Here is a 20,918-nt window from a genome sequence, read left to right on the forward strand (position 1 = left end):
CAAGAATTATCTGAGTGATAGCTCGTATGAAAACAAAAGGAATGTAAAGGAAGAGGAGAAAGCATTAAAATATGAACTAAGGAGATATGAAGTGGAGGCCATGGATAAAACTGCCGAGGATCTGGAAGATGCAGCTAGACGGCGTAAAAGTAAAATAATGTACTGGCATGTTAATAAATTGAGAGGGAGTAGTCAATCCAGATTTGCCCTGTTAAAGATAGGAATGAGGCAACAATTAGGGATAAGGAGAGGGTTAAAGAGAGACGGGCGGAACATTTTGAGAATGTGCTAAGCCGAGACACATTTGCAGGAAAAGATATAGAGGAAAATGAAAGAGTTTGTGATACCTTGGACATGAAGGAAGATTTGTTTTGTGAGGAAGAATTAGTGACAGTACTAAAAGGATTAAAAAATAATAAGGCCCCAGGTGCTGACAGTGTGATAAATGAGTTTCTTAAATATGATGGATCTGAGGTTTGAAATAAGTTACTGAAGATTATGAATATGATTTTAAAACAAGGGCAAATACCTAACGATTTTAGAAGATGTACATTAGTATGACGGCATATTAGTAACGGCATATTCGTACTTAGGATAAGGCACTCCTTATCACTAATTGTGGCCTCATTATCTCAATATCTCCGTCAGTCGGCTCTACAGAGGCATATAACTGATACCCTGAACTTTTCAATTCAAAAAAGAATATGGGTACTACCTCCTTCCCTGACTAGAATTTAAATCCATGACAGTACCAATCTCTAAGAAATAAACTGAAAACACGTTTAGGGCTTTTTCCTACCATATCAGGGTAAGTGTCTTCACATTAATCGCATTTTTGATAGTGACAATTGGAGCATATGTATCCTCTAGGGCGAGAGTCGTAAGCCTGTTAAAGACAATCCTTAACTGGTACAGCATATCCTTTATGCAATTTACATGGATTGCATAACCCACACTTTTCGTTATAGTCATCAACGCTAGTGCAGCTCTTACATGACGACCAGCTGGCCAACGTATATAAACATAGTGGACATGTGTACAATATTTTTCTCTGTTGATTCTCACACCACCAATAGAAACTGACTTGCGAACTATAGGAATGTTCCTCTTACATCTAGAGAGAGGAGTAATCGAGTGACGTTAAAATCCAATTATATCTGTTTGGACAGAATTTTTTAAATTGTCGACAGCTTTTTTTCACAAAAAAAAACAGAAACAAACATCATTCAGTTAGAGTCTTAAATCAACGTGGAAACTTGAATCATCTTAGATAGTGTTAAAAAGCAAATCCACAATATCATTTTGTATTGTTTCAATTAGTATGTCAACAAATTGGGTAAATACGTTTGAAAACCATGTTGTAAATAATAAAAAATAATCCTAAATGAAATTCTTTTTATGTGTATTATTTTCTTTCGGCCGACTCACTTTTACACGTAATGGTGTTCCGGGGAATTTTCAGCCGGGTTGGAATTATAAAGGAAGATGGGAATATTTTCCGTGGGAGGGGGGATTATAAGAGGGAAAAATTCTCCCTGGTGAAATCGTCCACAGAAACAGTTATCAACTGGGAGGGGGGGTTCTGTTTTGTTTGGCTTAAGAATTTAGTTTAGTGTTTGATCAGTAATGATTTTAGGCCTCATAATAGGGGGAGGGGCAAGGTGTACCAATGGAGTGTAAAAAATTTAATAAAATGAAGTTCATGTCAGATAAAACAGGGGAGAGGCACGGACGGCCATTTCTTTTAATTGAAACAAAGAGAGTAACTATGGCGTTATAAGCTAGGAGCAAACTCGCTTTTCATAAGCAGCCTTTGATGGAAAGAACTAAATAAATAAATACAACCTAATTCAAGGGTAAATTAGCCTAAATTGGGCGGTATGCGACGTGTGTCATCCTCCTAATCATCCTAATATATGAATAAACAATGTTCATACTTAAACGGTTGAAGAGGACAAACCCTAACCAGGGAGGGTGGGAGAGAGGTAATGGGTATGAAGAAAATAAGCTCCTGCCCTATCCCAGGCCAACTGATGGCAAAAGAGGATCTAGAGTATTTTTGCTTGGAGGAGGGGGTAGTGTTCCGGTGGAGGGACCTTAATCTCTATCTCTCTTTCTCTCTCTCTCTCTCTCTCTCTCCCCTTCTCTCTCTATCTCTCTCTCTCTCCCTTTCTCTCTCTCTCCATTCTTCGGTAAGTGTTCGTTATTTTATTTGCAAAAAAAGCATAGTTATTTGACCGGGCCTCACTCACGTCTAATATGATTGCTTTTAGTAATAATTCTTTCTGAATTGATCAACATTTTTTTTTTGTAAGGCCATTACTGAATAGCTTTAGATGTATTATGTAGTTTGAAAGAGTAAGAGCAGGGACACACTGGCACCCCGAAGAAGGCACTAAGTTTGGACTATAGAGGAAACTACATAAGCAGGGGGTCTAAAACTTACAGAATTGGAGAGTCTGGGGGCCCTTCCCAAAAAATATAATATTTACCATCTTATGTTTTTTAGCCTATTTTTACACTAGCAAAGATTACTCGGATCTAGTTTTTCTATAACACTTCGTAATAAAATGTTGCTATGAATAAAGTGCTGCGAAAGGCACTCAACTAGGCCTACTTTAAAGTCGATATGTGCTTAAGTCTACTGTCTAGTAGTCAATATTATGCTTTTTCAAGATTCTTTATTACTACTACTAACGAGAGGGCTCATTTGATCGGAAATCAAAAGTTCTAGTGCCCTTTTTATGTGCACTAGAATCGCTCTTAATTTCCGGAAATATTTTTGTCCAGGCTGTTATTTCTCTGTGGTTGCTCAGTTTTGCGTGTAAGGGAGTTTTTCATGGGGGGGGGGGGCTTATTTGGGGGAATTTTCCATGGGAGGCTTTCCGAATGAAATTTTTTCGGTGGGGGGTTCCGGGGGAAAGCCGGCTCCCCTATATTTGCTATGCAATTATTCACGATTCGCAGCGCGATTTCTTTATTACTACTACTAACGAGAGGGCTCATTTGATCGGAAATCAAAAGTTCTAGTGCCCTTTTTATGTGCACTAGAATCGCTCTTAATTTCCGGAAATATGTCCCCCTGTCCACGAAAAAGTCCCCCTGAAAACGTCTGTACACCTTATAATAACCATTACTACATGTAAACAATGGTCAAATCTTTAACTTGCAGCCCCTCCACCCGGGACTTTGGGGGAGTAAGTCGTCCCCAAAGACATAGTTATTAGGTTTTTTGACTATGCTAAACAAAATGGCTATCTTACAATTTTGATCCGGGGACTTTGGGGAGAAAATTAGCTTGGAAGGGGGCCTAGGTGCCCTCCAATTTATTTTGTCACTGAAACATGGTACTATAACTTTTGATTTCCGCTAGAATGAGCCCTCTTGTGACATTCTAGGACCACTGGGTCGATACGATCACCTTCAGGGAAAAAAACAACAAATAAACACGCACCCGGGATCGGTCTTCTGGCAAAAAATACAAAATTCCACATTTTTGTAGATAGAAGCTTGAAACTTCTACAGTAGGGTTCTCTGACACGCAAAATGCGATGGTTCGGTTTTCATTGAGATTCTATGACTTTTAGGGGGTGTCTCTCCCTATTTTCCAAAATAAGGCAAATTTTCTCAGGTTCGTAACTTTTGATAGGTAAAACTAAATTTGATGAAACTTATATGTTTTAAATCAGCATAAAAATTCTATTCTTTTGATATATCTATTAGATATATCCGTTTTTTTGAGTTTCGGTTCCTATTGAGCTGGGTCGTTACCACGAACTGTTTTGTTAGCTCTTGCCAAAGCTGTAAATTCATTTTTAAATACAAAATTATGTGGAAATAGCAAATTTTGAAAAACTTGAAGCTTTGGCAATCAAAAACAAACAGAAACTAATTTTAAAAAACTCCCAAAAAGAAGTTTTTAAAGAAAAGTAAAAGTCATATTAAACCAAGATCAGAAATAGAAGCCTACAATAACTCGGATTCAAAACCACCAGAAATCAAACAGTGTGTGGTAACGAACTATAGTAAGGAGCGACCCGACTCAATAGTAAACGAAACTCTAAAAACCGGAATTTTGAAACCAATGGTTACATTAAAAGACTTGCATTTTAATGCTGATTTTAAATATATAAGTTTCATCAAGTTTAGTCTTACCCAGAAAAAAGCTACGAGTCGGAGAAAATTTGCCCTATTTTAGAAAACAGGGCAAAACACCCTCTAAAAGTGATTAAATCTTAACGAAAATCACACCGTCAGATTCAGCGTATCAGAGAATTCTACTGTAGAATTTTCAAAATTTTACTGTAGCTCCTATCTACAAAAATGTTGAATTTTGTATTTTTTGCCAGAAGACAGATCACGGATACGTCTTTATTTGTTTGTTGTTGTTTTTTTTCCAGGGATGATCGGATCGACCCAGCGTTCCTAGAATGTTGCAAGAGGGCACATTCTAACGAAAATTAAAAGTTCTAGTGCCTTTTTTACGTGACAAAAAAAATTGGAGGGTATCTAAACCCCTACCACGCACATTTTTTTTTTGCCAAAGTCACCAGATCAAAATTTTGAGATATCCATTCTGTTCAGCTTAGTCAAAAACCTAATAACTATGGTGTACAATAACTAATGGTTATTATAAGGTGTACAGACGTTTTCAGGGGGACTTTTTCGTGTTGGGGTGGGGGTGGGTGGGGGAGGGAGTTACGGGGGGGATCTTTCCATGGAGGAATTTTTCATGAGGGTAGAGAATTTCCACGGATAGAAAAGGGAATAACATATTCCCCGTTCACTGCCCGTGTCAAGACATTCCCCCAGTCTTGACACTTTCGCCCCGAGTCAACCTAAGATCCATTATCCAGACAATGGGCAAGATTTTTAACATTATTAAAAAAAAAACAATGAGAAAATAAATAAATTTTTTTCAACTGTAAGTAATGAGCAGCATTAAAACTTAAAGCGAATATAAAATATTACGCATATAATTGGGTTCTTCTCCTCCACAATACCTTGCTCTTTACGCTAAAGTATTTTTAGTAATTTCAACTATTTATTCTATGGCCTTTGTGATTCAGGGGCCATTCTTAAAGATTTGGGACGAAATTCAAGCTTTGGTGTAAAGAGTATTGACGGGAGGGCGAATCCCTTCATATAGGTAATAAAACATACACAAATATAGAAGTTTGTTACATAAGTTAATCCGTAAGGTACGAATGTTGATTACTAACAAAGACGTTCGTAAAAAAATAAAAAATCTAGTTGTATTTTTGAGTAACCAAAAATTGGAGGGCCCCCACCCATTTTCTTATCAAAATCGTCCGATCAAAACTATGAGAAAGCCATTTAGAAAAAAAAAACTAATATGCAAATTTCGTTTCATTTATTCATGTACGGTGAGCCAGAATCAAAACATGCATTAATTCAAAAACGTTCAGAAATTAAATAAAAAAAAAACAATTTTTTTTAACTGTAAGTAAGGAGTTACATTAAAACTTAAAACGAACATAAGTTATTCCGTATATGAAGGGGGTTGTCCCCTCATCAACGCCTCGCTCTTTACACTAAAGTTTTATTTTATTTTTTTTAAAGTAAAGTTTTGACAAAGAGCCAAACTTTAGCGTGACAAAGAGCGGGGCGTTGAGGAGGGGACAACCCCTTTCATATACGGAATAATTTCTGTTCATTTTAAGTTTTAATGACGCTCCTTACTAGCAGTTAAAAAAATTTGTTTTTTTTAAATTACTATTAAAGAATAAACGAAACCTAAAGCGAACAGAAATTAAATGAACAATCTTAGCAAAAAAACGAACAATAGCTACTAATATAAATGAACAAATAAATCTTAAAATGACTAAAGCTTAAATCGAATATGCAAACCAAGTTAAAAAGGAACAAAAATATTTTGCTTTAAAAGCATAAATGAAACCCAAAACGAACAGCAATCAAATAAATAATTATAGCAAACAAACGTACAATAGTTACTAACATAAATGATTAAATAAATCTTAAAATTAACGAAACTTAAATCGAATATGCAAATCAGGCTTGAAGCGAAAAAAACCATTAGAAACAAAAGTTTGAATTTGCCTCCTTCTCTCACAATATTAAATAAAAAAAAACTAGTTTTTTTAACTGAAAGTAAGGAGCGACATTAAAACTTAAAACGAACAGAAATTACTCCGTATATGAAATGGGTTGTCCCCTCCGCAGTCCCTCGCTCTTTACGCTAAAGTTTGACTCTTTGCCACAATTCTACTTTTTAAAACAATGAAAAACTTTAGCGTAAAGAGCGTGGGACGCGGAGGGGACAACCCATTTCATATACGGAGTAATTTCTGTTCGTTTTAAGTTTTAATGTCGCTCCTTACTTTCAGTTAAAAAAACTAGTTTTTTTTTATTTAATTTCTGAACGTTTTTGAATTAATGCATGTTTGATTTTGGCTCTCCGCACATAAATTATTGAAATGAAATTAGTATATTAATTTTTTTTTTGGCTAAATGGCTTTCTCTTAGTTTTGATCAGACGATTTTGAGAAATAAGGGGTGGGGAAGGAGGCCTAGCTGCCCTCCAATTTTTCGGTTACTTGAAAAGGCTACTAGAACTTTTAATATTCAACGAACGTTTTTATTAGTAAAAAATATACGTAACTTAAGAATTAACTTACGTAACAAACTTTTATATTCTTATATTTTTATTATGTGTACGAGGGGGTTTGTACCCTCGTTAATACCTCGCTCTTTACACTAAATCGTAAGTTTTGTCCCAACTCTTTAAGAATGACCCCTGAATCAAACAGGCCGTAGAATAAATAGTTGAAATCACTAAAAATATTTTAGCATAAAGAGCGAGGTATTTATCTCCTCCTAAATACCTCGCTCTTTATGCTAAAGTATTTTTAGAACCCCTCATATGCGTAATAATCTCTGTTCGTTTTAAATTTCAATGCTATTCCTTACTTTCATTTGAAAAAACGTTTTCATGTTTATTTTTTCATTGTTTTTTTATAGTAATGCTAGAAAATCCTGCGCCCTTTTCATTGAATTTTTCTTCCCCCATGACATATTCCTCAAAGGAAAGATCCTCCCACAAAGCCCTCTCCCATCAACCCCACCCCCCAAACCAAAAAATCCCCATGAAAACGTCTGTACACTTCCCAATAACCATTACTATATGTAAACATTGGTCAAAGTTTGTAACTTGCAACCCCTCCCTCAGGGATTGTGGGGGAGTAAGTCATTCCCAAAGACATAGTTATTATGGTTTTCGACTATGCTGAACAAAATGGCTATCTTAAAATTTTAATCTGTTGACTTTTGGAATAAAATGAGCATGGGAGGGGGCCTATTTGCCCTCCAATTTTTTGGTCACTTAAAAAGGACACTAGAACTTTTCATTTCCGTTAGAATGAGCCCTCTCGCGACATTCTAGGACCACTTGGTCGATAAGATGACCCCTGGGAAAAAAAACAAAAAAAAAAAACAAATAAACACGCACCCGTGATTTGTCTTCTGGCAAGAAATACAAAATTCCACATTTTTTAGATAGGAGCTTGAAATTTTTGCTATAGAGTTCTCTGATATACCGAATGCGATAGTGTGATTTTCGTTAAGATTCTATGACTTTTAGGGGATGTTTCCCCCTTTTTTCCAAAATAGGACAAATTTTCTCAGGCTCGTAACTTTTGATGACAAAGACTAAATTAATTGAAACTTATATATTTAGAATCAGCGTAAAAATTCGATTCTTTTGATGTATCTTTTAACATCAAAATTCCGTTTTTTAGAATTTCGTTTACTATTGAGCCGGGTCGCCCCTTACTACAGTTCCTTACCACGAACTGTTTGAAAAGAAAATAATTCGGTATTTCAGGGCTTCTGACATTATTACTCCTTTGCGGAAGTTAGGCTCAAAATTGAAAAAGGATTATATTTTTTCTCTGGGCCCCTTCCACCTCTTAGTTCGTTTATTTTCCCGTTAGTTTTCACCTGTTTTCGCTTGATAGTTGTGCTATCTCTTAGCAGTTCTTTCGTTAGTTGAGTTATGGTTGTGGTATATATGTTTTATCGCTCGTATAGTTGTGTTATTTTCAAATTATACTCCATAATAGAGAGGCTCCGAACACCCAGCATTGTATGTTAAGCTCTTAATTTGACGTTTTTTTCTAACGTGACCACATTCGTCCTGCGCCCTTTTCATTGAATTTTTTCCCCCATGGCATATTTCTCCAAGGAAAGATCCTCCCATATAGCCCCCTCCCTCAACCCTACCCCCAAAACCAAAAAAAATCCCCCTGAAAACGTCTGTACACTTCCCAATAACCATTATTATATGTAAACACTGGTTGAAGTTTGTAACTTGCAACCCCTCCCCCAGGGACTGTGGGGGAGTAAGTCATCCCCAAAAACATAGTTATTATGATTTTCGACTATGCTAAACAAAATGGCTATCTCAAAATTTTGATCCGTTGACTTTGGGAAAAAAATGAGCGTGGGAGGGGGCCTAGATGCCCTCCAATTTTTTTGGTCACTTAAAAAGGGCACTAGAACTTTTCATTTCCGTTAGAATGAGCCCTCTTGCGACATTCTAGGACCACTTGGTCGATACGATGACCCCTGGGAAAAAAAAAAAAAAAAAAAAAAAAAAAAAAAACAAATAAACACGCACCCGTGATTTGTCTTCTGGCAAAAAATGCAAAATTCCACATTTTTGTAGATAGGAGCTTGAAACTTCTACAGTAGGGTTCTCTGATACGCTGAATCTGATGGTGTCATTTTCGTTAAGGTTTTTCCCCCTATTTTCCTAAATAAGGCAAATTTTCTCAGGCTCGTAACTTTTGAAGGCTAAGACTAAACTTGATGAAACTTATATATTTAAAATCAGCATTAAAATGCGATTCTTTTGATGTAGCTATTGATATCAAAATTCAATTTTTTAGAGTTTTGGTTCCTATTGAGCCGGATCGCTCCTTACTACAGTTCGTTACCACGAACTGTTTGATAAGTCTAAAACTACTGCGTCATTATGGTTTTACTGAAAACAAATTATATTACAAAAATTTTCTGTTGTACGTATTGCAATATTGAAAATAAACATAAAATTACAGTAAAATTTAATTTTGAACTGATGAGCTTTCAGAAATAAATACAATTATATATCAAAAATTCAGTTAAATTTAATAGTTCTTTCCGAGACTATTCAAGAAAAATATAGTTTCTCTGCAAACAGGAGTTTGAATTCTGCCCCTTTCCCTAAATATTTTCTTTTCTAGTTAATGCAGCATTGAAAATGAAAATAAACAAGAAAGGGAAATAAAATCTTGAACTGATGGTCTTTCAAGAATTAATATTATTATGTATCAAATATTCAGTTTGATTTTATTTGTAATTTCCAAGACTGTTTAAGACACATATAGTTTTCAGTAAAGCCCCAATTACGCAGTAGTTTTTAGACTTTTACAGTGAGAGAAGGAGGCAAAAAACAACTTTTTGTTTGTAGTGATCTTTGTTCGTTTCAAGCTTGATTTTCATATTCAATTTAAGTTTCGCTCTTTTCAAGATTTATTTGCTCATTTATATTAGTACCTATTGTATGTTTGTTTGCTATGATTGTTTATTTAATTTCTGATCATTTTGGGTTTCATTTATTCTTTAATAGTAATTTCTGGTCATTTTGAGTTTTAATTATTTTAGGTTTCAATTTCTTCTGATCTGAAGTTTAATATGGCCAACACTTTTCTTTAAGAAAATTCTTTTTCGGAAAGTGTTTTTTTTTTTTTATTAATGCTGCTAAAATAATGAAAGCATTCGATTACCTGCCTGTTTGGGCTGTTGAAAGGAATATGAAATTCTCACTTGACAAGTCTGCTGTAGTACTACTCTTAAGAGAGAAAGACATATTCAATCCCCAACTGTCACTAGATGGGACAGAACTTCAGAGAACAGAGAAATAGTGCTACTTAAGACTCATATTCTATGAGAGAACTCCCTGGAAATACCATATTGATTACCCTTTGGGATGCCGGAGAAGCAGGGGTAACCTTATGAATGCTATATGTATGGGTAAGAGAAGGCCCCCATACTCGATCGTTGCAAAGTTGACAAAGACTGTGAGAATTGACAATCTATAATATGGCTCCTCGAGCATCCTTTTGTTCGAGCATCTCTTATCCGGCTTATTCACTTAATATTAATTTCTCTGGGTGTAACCCGTACAAGGAAACAAAAAATACCTATCCAGCAACCTGCCAACTGAAATTCTAAAGGCAACTAGGCAGATAACACCATTACTCACGTGTATTCCACTGTTAACATAACTTATTTACACACCCCTGAAAGTGTGGTATTTTCCATAGTTACTGTCTCCTTTAGTTCTCTGCATAATTTCACAAACCTTTTCCTTTTTGAAAAAAAAAATAATGCGTGACGTCACTTATCTACAGTATTCATTCATTTTCCAGGGTTAGCAGGTTAACTTATCTAAAACTAATCCAGACCGTTTTAAGTACTATCCTATAAATTTCTGAAGTCATTTAATCTTGTGGGACGCGAAGGATAAATAATTGGGCTTGTCAGATAAGTAATCTTGGAATGCTCAAACGCAGTATAAGAGACTACTATACAAACTAGATATTGCTCTCCATGGGATATTCAGATGATTTCTTGGGTAACTACACCTGCCTGAGGCACGAGGAGAAGCCGTAAGGAGCGTCATTGATTTTGAACCTTCATTGTCGTTTTCAACTCAATGAAAATAAGAAATTAAAATCTTTTATTATTTGGAAAAAAGACCAAGCCACACTAATCATCAACGCAGACAAAAGAAATACAATTGTTATTATGAACACCGTAGATTATGATATAAAATTTAAGCCAGTTTGATTTATAAAAATACTTACTAAGAAATGAAAAACTACACCAATGATAGATACACACTAATTGAAAAAAATAATTTACTACTACTAATTAATTCCCATCCATCTTCATGGGACGTCTTGCGGTTATCTCTTCAAAAATCTGATGAACTAGGGCTTGATATAGGTTGGGGGGAGGGATTAGATTTCGGAAATTTTAAGAAGTAGATGTTACTTAACTAGAAATAATATTGGAAAGTTAGTCCGGGTAGGTATGAGGTATTGTGATGTTTTCTTAAATAATTGGTTTAATGTCTGTTCAGTCTATGTTTGTTGCTGTATTTTTTTTCACTTGTTTTGTGTATGTCACCATGGCCCAATTGGGCTTTTCGTGTGAATAAATCTATCTATCGATCTATCTATCTATACTGTTCTATCAAGTGCAGTTCGGGATAGTTGGGCAATGCGTTGTCGGTCAAAGTTTCCGATCAACCTATTGCAAGGTCTTCCTTATGGTCCAAGTCCTTCTATTTTTCCTTCAAGTGCGATTACGAGCAGACCTTCCGGATTCAATCACTTAACGTGACCGGAACGGCACAGTTGCTGTTTTTGGATTTCGATCTGGTTAGTATCTTGCGACTTCAGCCTTCTTCAGACTTCTTCGTTTGTGACATGGTCAGTATATCTGATCTTGGCTATCCGGTGCATACATCTCATTTTAAACGCAAGGAGGTTGCGTTCATTTTCAGCTTTTAATGGCCAGGTTTCACACCCATACAGAGCAATGGGTATGATCAGACTGCTGAACAGATTCACTTTCAGATGGTTAGAAAGGTGGCTAGATTTCCTGATATTTAATAGTCTTTTGAAGCTATAGCTGGCAAGATTGAGGTAGCGTTTAATGTTGACAGTGTGGCAGTTGTCAGCTGTCAAGAGAGTGCCAGGGAAAAGAAATTGATGGACGGTATCCACTTGTTCACCGTCTGTTACTATCCAAGGGGGTTTTTCATCTTTTGTCATGATATGACCATGCCTTCGGTCTTCTTTGTGTTAATGTACATACCAAATGGCTTTGTTTCTTGAGAGATGCAGCCAGCCTGTTACCGGAGTTCTTGGGTGGTAATGGATATCTGGTCAATATCATCTGTATGTGCTAGTTTTGTCAATTAGGATTCCTCCTATTCTGGCTCCGTATTCGACGGGTATCAGGGAGAGGATAGCAAGCAGAAACGGGTTAAACCAGTGCAGTAAGAGGATGCATCCTTGAAGGACTCTAGAAGTAGTTTAGAATTCACCAGAGAGCCCATTGTGGTCAGTACTTGACATTTAAATTGGCTGCCTATGTCCTCAATGATACTGACTATTACATCTGGGACACCATAGCGTCTAAGAACATGCCACAAGCCCTTCCTCCATATTAGGTCAAAGGCCTGTCGGAAGTCAATAAAGAGCTGAAAGAGGTCTCTGTTAAACTCAACGAGCCGTTCCATCAGTTGACGCACAGAAAGATCTCGTCAATATTAGATCTTTCCGATCGAAAGCTAGCTTGATACTCACCAAGAACGGAGGCCGTGATTGATTGAATTCTGTGGAATCGGATCTTGGTTAGGATTTCGGATTGGTGGCTTGAGAGGCTGATGGACCGATAGTTGCCACATTCTTTCTTCAAGCCTTTTTGTGTATTGGAAATATTGCTGCCTAGCACCGCTGCTGCGAAACGTGTCCTAGAACAGGTGGCCTATACAAGACTGTATTATAGGTTAACAACATCTTTTGGACCAACATTTATCAGTTCAAATGTGACACCACCTGTCCCCGGAGATTTCCCTCGCTTCAGAAATTCTATGGCTGCTTTGGTCTCGCTTCTAAGTAGAGGTGAAGAGGATTTTGATCTATGATTAGGAAGGTGTTTAGGGCATTTGGGTTGGTCATTACTTCTGGGTTCAGTTTCTCCCCAAAGCGTTCCTTCCATCGCTCAAACTTCGTCTTGCCATCGCTGATGTCTTTCCCTTGTTTGTCTAGGACTAAGGATATTGAGAGATCATTTTTGGAGGATAGTTCGCTGACTGTTTTGAAGAGCTCGCGGCTGTTGCCTTTCTTGAACTGGGTTTCGCAGTCCTTGCACTTTTCGGCAATATGGTTGCAGAGTGCCTCCCAGTTTTAACGCTAAACTTTCCATTTGAGATGTTTGTAGGTGTCTTTGCTACTTAGGTTAGATTTGTTGGTGTGCAGGCGTTTCTGGTCATACAATCGGAATATTTGTTTTGTTATCCAAGGCTTTTTGTCTTTGACTTTTCTACCAAGAATGTACAGTCTCGAGGATTGCAGAGATAGTACGTTCCGCCAATTGATCAATCACTTCAGGAGTTTTGAGGGAAGTGGATGTACTCAGGATGTCACGGAGTCTTGTAGACAGGCTAGAGATATATGTGGCTTTTTTGGTGGAGTCACGGAGGAGTTCCGTCTGGAATCTTGGTATTTTTGTGTCTTTTAAGAGACATTTTAAACTCAACTTGAGTTTGAACATCAGGAGTGTGCGGTCCGAGTAAAAATCTCCATCATGTCGTGAGACAGTGTTCATTGCAGATTACTTCCATTGTTTGGTATCAGAACGCAATCTATAATTTTTTCGGTGACTGCATTAGGGAATTTTCATGTTACCTTTTGGAAGTTTCTCTCCTTAAAGGCGGTAATGGTGATATAGAGCTCATTCTCTCTGCAGAAGTCAATAAGCCGTTTTCTTCTTGCATTAAGACGTGTAAGAATCTTGTTATTGTTTGCCAGGGATTAACCTCTTCTTGGTATAGCCTTGGAAGTGTTTCTTTGCACGAATTGATTCTTGCTAAATAACATGTGCGAATTGAAAAACAGGGGTTTTGTATAGAAGGACAGGAGGATTTTGGAGAGAGTTAGTCGGTGTTGGTACTTTGGCGAGTGTGGGTAGCTTTGCTTAGATGTGAGTAGAATAATTTGTTCCTTCTCTATCTCACAATGTTAATTTACTACTTTCCACAGCATGACATGAGTCTCCCTGATATAAATTAAATACCTTGGAACATTTTGTTCGCTCACATATTAGTTAGTAGTTAGTTTATTTTAATATCTTAAACTTCTTATTTCAGTACGAAGACTAAGCAAGATTGTACTTATATTACAAGTTATAAAATTTTTGATTTTCTTAATTATCTTTTTAAAACGAGACTATTAAAAACCAAAAACCAAACTTCTTTTAAAAATAAAACCTTTGCTCTTTTTTAACTCTTGTGTTGTGTTAACTTTATCTCAAGTAATAGGTACGGGTTATTTCTAGCATTTCTTATATATTTATTAATCGGCAGAGTTTGATACCTCCACGCTACTCGAACTATTGCTAATTCTCCAGACTCTGTTTAAACCGGTTACAGACGGCATTATCCCTGTGGGCCCATAACATCTTTTTACCAACATGGCAATTGCCAACTATTACATTAAAGTCAACCAATATGATAATTATATCATTTTCGGGAATCTATTTAGTGATACTCTGTAGCTGTCGAATTGGTTGCACTCCTCTTCACTTTGGCATATATCTGGGCAACCGAGTGATTTTTGAGGGGCCTTTCAGGCGGATCATTGCTATTCTTTTGGATACAGGACTCAAGATCATTAATGACGTTTTGACGTCCAGAGAGAATATGAAACCTAGACCCTTCCTATGAACACCCATTACTATTATTATGAACTCCCATTAGTACGTCCCAACTGAAGAAAAGTGGTTTTATGGATGTTTTCTTCTCCAGTTCAAGGAAGGTGAGTCTCTGACAGACCGAATACATCCCATTTGTATCTATCAATCTCTTTCAACACCAGATCAATCTTGCCAGGTTTAGCTGAAGTCCGGGTATTAAGTGTGCCCATATTGAGAGTTTTCCGCTGATATTAAACCCCTGTCCTGTTTGGGAGTCGTTCTAGGCCTACGATAGGTCTTGGCTTCCTCGTGCGTGATAGCAAATTCGTCACCATTCTCATTCCTTATCAGCATCAAATCACAAGGGTCGTCGGCTTCCCCGGGCGCAGAAGCACTTCCATTTTGATCTTTGGAGTCTGTATTCATATTTTTGAAGAGATAGTTTCTTGGCTGATTCATTGACGGCGGCAAGCTACTCCTCTCCGTCAACTTGCAGAGACGGTTGTGCAAGTCTGATGCTCTCGCAACACTTTACTCGGTGAAGCCGAACAAAGGTTGCTGCAACACTTCACCTTGCCGATACAACGTAGATCTAGCCCTTTCGCAGTTGTCCTGGCCTTCTTTCTCCTCCGCCTGAATTTACGGCCCCCGAGCGAGGAAAGGAGACAAAAATTAAGAGAAAATCTAGAAACTTTAAAAGATAATAAAGTAAGCATGCCTCAAATGTACAGAAATTTTTACTCCAAAGTTTGCTCTGTTCCCAAATTTTACGGTTTTCGCAAAAGCCCCTCAAAAGATATCCCGTTATGTTCTATCGTAGCATGCTATAGTTCACCAGCTACGAAAATAGAAAATTTTTCCTGCCTCTTTTGAGGAAACAGAAATCTTATACGAGATTAAGTAAAATAAAACAAGTTTTTTTTAACTGAAAGTAAGGAGTGACATTAAAACTTAAAACGAACAGAAATTACTCCGTGTATGAAAGGGGCTGTTCCTCCCTCAACATCCGCTCTTTACGCTAAAGTTTTACTCCTTGTCTCAATTCTACTTTATTAAACAGTAAATAACTTTAGGGTAAAGAGCGGGACGTTGAGGGAGGAACAGCCCCTTTCATGCACGGAGTAATTTCTGTTCGTTTTAAGTTTTAATGTCGCTCCTTACTTTCAGTTAAAAAAACTTGTTTTTTTTATATTTGATTTCTCAACGTTTTCGATGTTTTTATTTTGGCTCTCCGCAAATGAATAATTAAAAAAAAAATTCCGTATTTTTTTTTTTTTGCTAAATGGCTTTCTCTTAGTTTTGATCGGACGATTTTGAGAAAAAGGGTGAGAGAGGAGGCCTAGTAGCCCTCCAATTTTTCGGTTACTTAAAAAGACAACTAGAATTTTTAATTTTTAACGAACGTTTTTATTAGTAAAAAATATACATAACTTACAAATTAACTTACGTAACGAACTTCTATATTCGTATATTTTTATTATGTATATGAGGAGGTTTTCCCCTCATTAATACCTCACTCTTTACACTAAAGCTTTATTTTGTCTCAATTTTTTAAGATTGACCCCTGAACTACAAAGGCTGTAGAATAAATAATTGAAACTACTAAAAATACTTCAGCGTAAAGAGCGAGCTATTAAAAAGAGATGGACCCCCTATAGGCGTAATAATCTCTGTTCGTTTTAAGTTTTAATGCTGGTCCTTACTTTCAGTTGAAAAAACTTTTTCATATTTATTGTTTCATTGTTTTTTTTTTAATAATGCTAGAAAATCCTGCGCCCCCTTCATGGAATTTCTCTTCTCCCATGACAAATTCCTCCAAGGGAAGATCCTCTCACATATCCCCCCCCTCACCCCCCTCCCAACAAAAAAAAATCATCCTGAAAAGGTATGTACACTTCCAAATAATCATTACTGTATGTAAACGCTGGTCAAAGTTTGTAACTTGCAGCCTCTCCCCTGGGGACTGTGGGGGAGTAAGTCAGCCCAAAAGACAAAGTATTAAGTTTTCGACTATGCTGAACAAAATGGCTATCTCAAAATTGTGATCCGTTGAATTTGGGAAAAAATGAGCGTGGGAGGGGGCCTAGGTGCCCTCCAGTTTTTTGGTCACTTAAAAAAGTCACTAAAACTTTTAATTTCCAGTAGAATGAACCCTCTCGCAACATTGTAGGATCACTTGGTCGATACGATTACCCCTGGGGGAAAACAAAAACAAACAAATAAACACGCACCCGTGATCGGTCTTCTGGCAAAAAATACGAAGTTCCACATTTTTGTAGATAAGAACTTGAAACTTCTGCAGTAGGGTTTTCTGATACGCTGAATACGATGGTGTGATTTTCGATAAGATTGTGTGACTTTTAGGGGGTGTTTCCCCCTATTATCCAGAACAAGGCAAATTTTCTCAGACTCGTCACTTTTGATGAGTGAGACTAAATTTGATGAAACTTGTATATTTAAAATCAGCATAAAAATCCATATCTATTGGTATCAAAAGTCCGTTTTTTGGAGTTTTGTTTACTATTGAGCCGGGTCGCTCCTTACTACAGTTCGTTACCACGAACTGTTTGAAACTCAGTTTACCTTGTTGAGAAGTTCAAAGATCAAAAGTATTAACTGGAAATAATATTTTATCTCGTTTCGATTCAGTGTCCGTGTAAGACTATTGTGGTTTCAACAAATTGTGGTTTGCAATATCTTACAAAGAAAATGACAGGATAATTCTAATTGGTCGGATTATAAGACTCTATAAATTGATACCATAATGACCCTTGTTCACCTCTGCAACAAATTTTCCTTGTATTTTAGGTTCAAAGACAGGTTTTTTCTTCGAACTGTGGGTTCGTTTGTTTTAGTTTTATTTTTCTGTTCGTTTCTTTTCACATATTTTGCCCGTATATCATTCGAACATATTGCATAGAGTATATGACAAGTTTTATTTACCAAAAATTATTCAGACATCCATTCAAATAACAATTTCAAAAGGGACTAATTTGGTTTTTTTTTCGTTTTTCAGAAGAGGGGTCTTGGCACACTACAGTTGGATCTGCTGAGAACCTCATCTTCATCGATCATGTCTTCATAAGGCTGAACCCCTTCACTCTCCATGTCTAATTTGACCTGCAAAAGGAATAGTTTTATTTTTTATTTTTTGAAGAGAAAAAATTAGGGATGAAATAAAAGAGTTTCAAATTATTTTTCTCTTTGTACCCTAGAATTAAAAGCCAGCACGAGTGATCTGCAAGTAATTCCTATGATTTTCAGGGCTTATCATTTCAGGGCTGTTCCTCCCTCAACATCCGCTCTTTACGCTAAAGTTTTACTCCTTGTCTCAATTCTACTTTATTAAACAGTAAATAACTTTAGGGTAAAGAGCGGGACGTTGAGGGAGGAACAGCCCCTTTCATGCACGGAGTAATTTCTGTTCGTTTTAAGTTTTAATGTCGCTCCTTACTTTCAGTTAAAAAAACTTGTTTTTTTATATTTGATCTCTCAACCTTTTTGATGTTTTTATTTTGGCTCTCCGCAAATGAATAATTAAAAAAAAAATTCCGTATTTTTTTTTTTTTTTTTTTTTTTTTTGCTAAATGGCTTTCTCTTAGTTTTGATCGGACGATTTATTGAAAAAGGGTGAGAGAGGAGGCCTAGTTGCCCTCCAATTTTTCGGTTACTTAAAAAGACAACTAGAATTTTTAATTTTTAACGAACGTTTTTATTAGTAAAAAATATACATAACTTACAAATTAACTTACGTAACGAACTTCTATATTCGTATATTTTTATTATGTATATGAGGAGGTTTTCCCCCTCATTAATACCTCACTCTTTACACTAAAGCTTTATTTTGTCTCAATTCTTTAAGATTGACCCCTGAACTACAAAGGCTGTAGAATAAATAATTGAAATTACTAAAAATGCTTCAGCGTAAAGAGCGAGCTATTAAAAAGAGATGGACCCCCTATAGCCGTAATAATCTCTGTTCGTTTTCAGTTTTAATGCTGGTCCTTACTTTCAGTTGAAAAAACTTTTTCATATTTATTTTTTCATTGTTTTTTTTTTAATAATGCTAGAAAATCCTGCGCCCCCTTCATGGAATTTCTCTTCTCCCATGACAAATTCCTCCAAGGGAAGATCCTCTCACATATCCCCCCGCACCCCCCTCCTAACAAAAAAAAATCATCCTGAAAAGGTATGTACAATTCCAAATAATCATTACTGTATGTAAATGCTGGTCAAAGTTTGTAACTTGCAGCCCCTCCCCTGGGGACTGTGGGGGAGTAAGTCAGCCCAAAAGACAAAGTATTAAGTTTTCGACTATGCTGAAGAAAATGGCTATCTCAAAATTGTGATCCGTTGAATTTTGGAAAAAATGAGCGTGGGAGGGGGCCTAGGTGCCCTCCAGTTTTTGGTCACTTAAAAAAGTCACTAAAACTTTTAATTTCCAGTAGAATGAACCCTCTCGCAACATTGTAGGATCACTTGGTAGATACGATTACCCCTGGGGAAAACAAAAACAAAAAACAAACAAACAAATAAACACGCACCCGTGATCGGTCTTCTGGCAAAAAATACGAAGTTCCACATTTTTGTAGATAAGAACTTGAAACTTCTGCAATAGGGTTTTCTGATACGCTGAATACGATGGTGTAATTTTCGATAAGATTGTGTGACTTTTAGGGGGTGTTTCCCCCTATTATCCAAAACAAGGCAAATTTTCTCAGACTCGTCACTTTTGATGAGTGAGAATAAATTTGATGAAACTTGTATATTTAAAATCAGCATAAAAATCCATATCTATTGGTATCAAAAGTCCGTTTTTTGGAGTTTTGTTTACTATTGAGCCGGGTCGCTCCCTACTACAGTTCGTTACCACGAACTGTTTGAAACTCAGTTTACCTTGTTGAGAAGTTCAAAGATCAAAAGTATTAACTGGAAATAATATTTTATCTCGTTTCGATTCAGTGTCCGTGTAAGACTATTGTGGTTTCAACAAATTGTGGTTCGCAATATCTTACAAAGAAAATGACAGGATAATTCTAATTGGTCGGATTATAAGACTCTATAAATTGATACCATAATGACCCTTGTTCACCTCTGCAACAAATTTTCCTTGTATTTTAGGTTCAAAGACAGGTTTTTTCTTCGAACTGTGGGTTCGTTTGTTTTAGTTTTAATTTTCTGTTCGTTTCTTTTCACATATTTTGCCCGTATATCATTCGAACATATTGCATAGAGTAAATGACAAGTTTTATTTACCAAAAATTATTCAGACATCCATTCAAATAACAATTTCAAAAGGCACTAATTTGGTTTTTTTTTTCGTTTTTCAGAAGAGGGGTCTTGGCACACTACAGTTGGATCTGCTGAGAACCTCATCTTCATCGATCATGTCTTCATAAGGCTGAACCCCTTCACTCTCCATGTCTAATTTGACCTGCAAAAGGGGGGAGTTGGTGGGGCGCTTCGTGCCCCCCCAAGCCCCCCCGCGCGCGTAAGTCGTTACGCGCCATATTAGTTATGCGCCATTGTAGTTGTGTCCCTGTGTCCCACCTGTGAATATAGATAGATTTATATATGTGTTTCAAACTACGCAAAAATTGCGAATAAACAACATTCTTGGCTTTCCCATTGTCTGTGCATATGCAAAGCCGTATGTACTAATAATGACGTCATATACAAACGCTCTTTTTACAAACAAACAAACATGCATCCACATAACTCGTTTTTATATAGATAGATACAATACAAATTAACTGCGTAAAACTTGCGAATAAACAACATTCTTCGCTGTCCAATTGTCGCTGCATATAAATACATTGTCAGGTTTACCGACCCTCGAACATGCAACGTACAATTGTCCATGGGAAAAACAATCAGGATTAAGATCTATACCACATTTTTCTAATGATTGACCTTGAGCTTTGTTAATGGTGATTGCAAATACTAATCGAATTGGGAATTGCAATCTTTTAAATTGAAAAAGCAGATCCGTTGGAATCATGGGAATGCGAGGAATAAGAATAGCCTCACCCTCATAAGGCCCTGTCAAGATTGTGGCCTCTATTATGTTTTCCATTGTTTTTTTTTACGGCAAGTCGCGTGCCATTGCAAAGCTTTGGTGGGTTGATATTTCTTAAAAGTATTATTGGTACGCCTATTTTTAGTTGTAGCACGTGTGGTGGAAACCCTGAAGGATCTATGGAATTTAAAAATTCAGATGGATAATTAACCGCTTCATTTGGTTCCAAAACTGTGTCGACTGACTTGTAAAGGACTGCCTGGTCTCGAATCTTGTTCAAAACAATATTGTTGATTTCGTGGACGTCTATATTTTTGGGTGCGAGAATCGCTCTTTCACTTAGCCATTTATTATTTTTATAATTTTTTAGAATATTCGGAAATACTTT

The 20,918-nt window shown here is 36.6% G+C and overlaps 1 protein-coding gene and 1 long non-coding RNA gene across 2 annotated transcripts in view; one reads left to right on the forward strand and one right to left on the reverse strand.

The window, feature by feature from the left end:
• The window catches only part of LOC136032956 (uncharacterized), a 39,701-nt gene extending 21,995 nt beyond the window's left edge, over window positions 1-17,706 (forward strand). Inside the window, exon 2 of the long non-coding RNA XR_010618832.1 lies at window positions 17,528-17,706. This is a non-coding gene — a long non-coding RNA (uncharacterized LOC136032956). The remainder of the gene's footprint in view (window positions 1-17,527) is intronic.
• The window catches only part of LOC136032955 (dipeptidase 1-like), a 61,357-nt gene continuing 57,872 nt past the window's right edge, over window positions 17,434-20,918 (reverse strand). The window contains exons 10-11 of the transcript XR_010618831.1: window positions 19,056-19,945; window positions 17,434-17,631 (exon numbers count right to left, since the gene is read on the reverse strand). The gene's annotated coding sequence lies outside the window, so the exon portion shown is untranslated. The remainder of the gene's footprint in view (window positions 17,632-19,055; window positions 19,946-20,918) is intronic.

This window comes from Artemia franciscana, chromosome 11 (assembly GCF_032884065.1).
Source record: "Artemia franciscana chromosome 11, ASM3288406v1, whole genome shotgun sequence".
NCBI lineage: Eukaryota > Metazoa > Arthropoda > Branchiopoda > Anostraca > Artemiidae > Artemia > Artemia franciscana.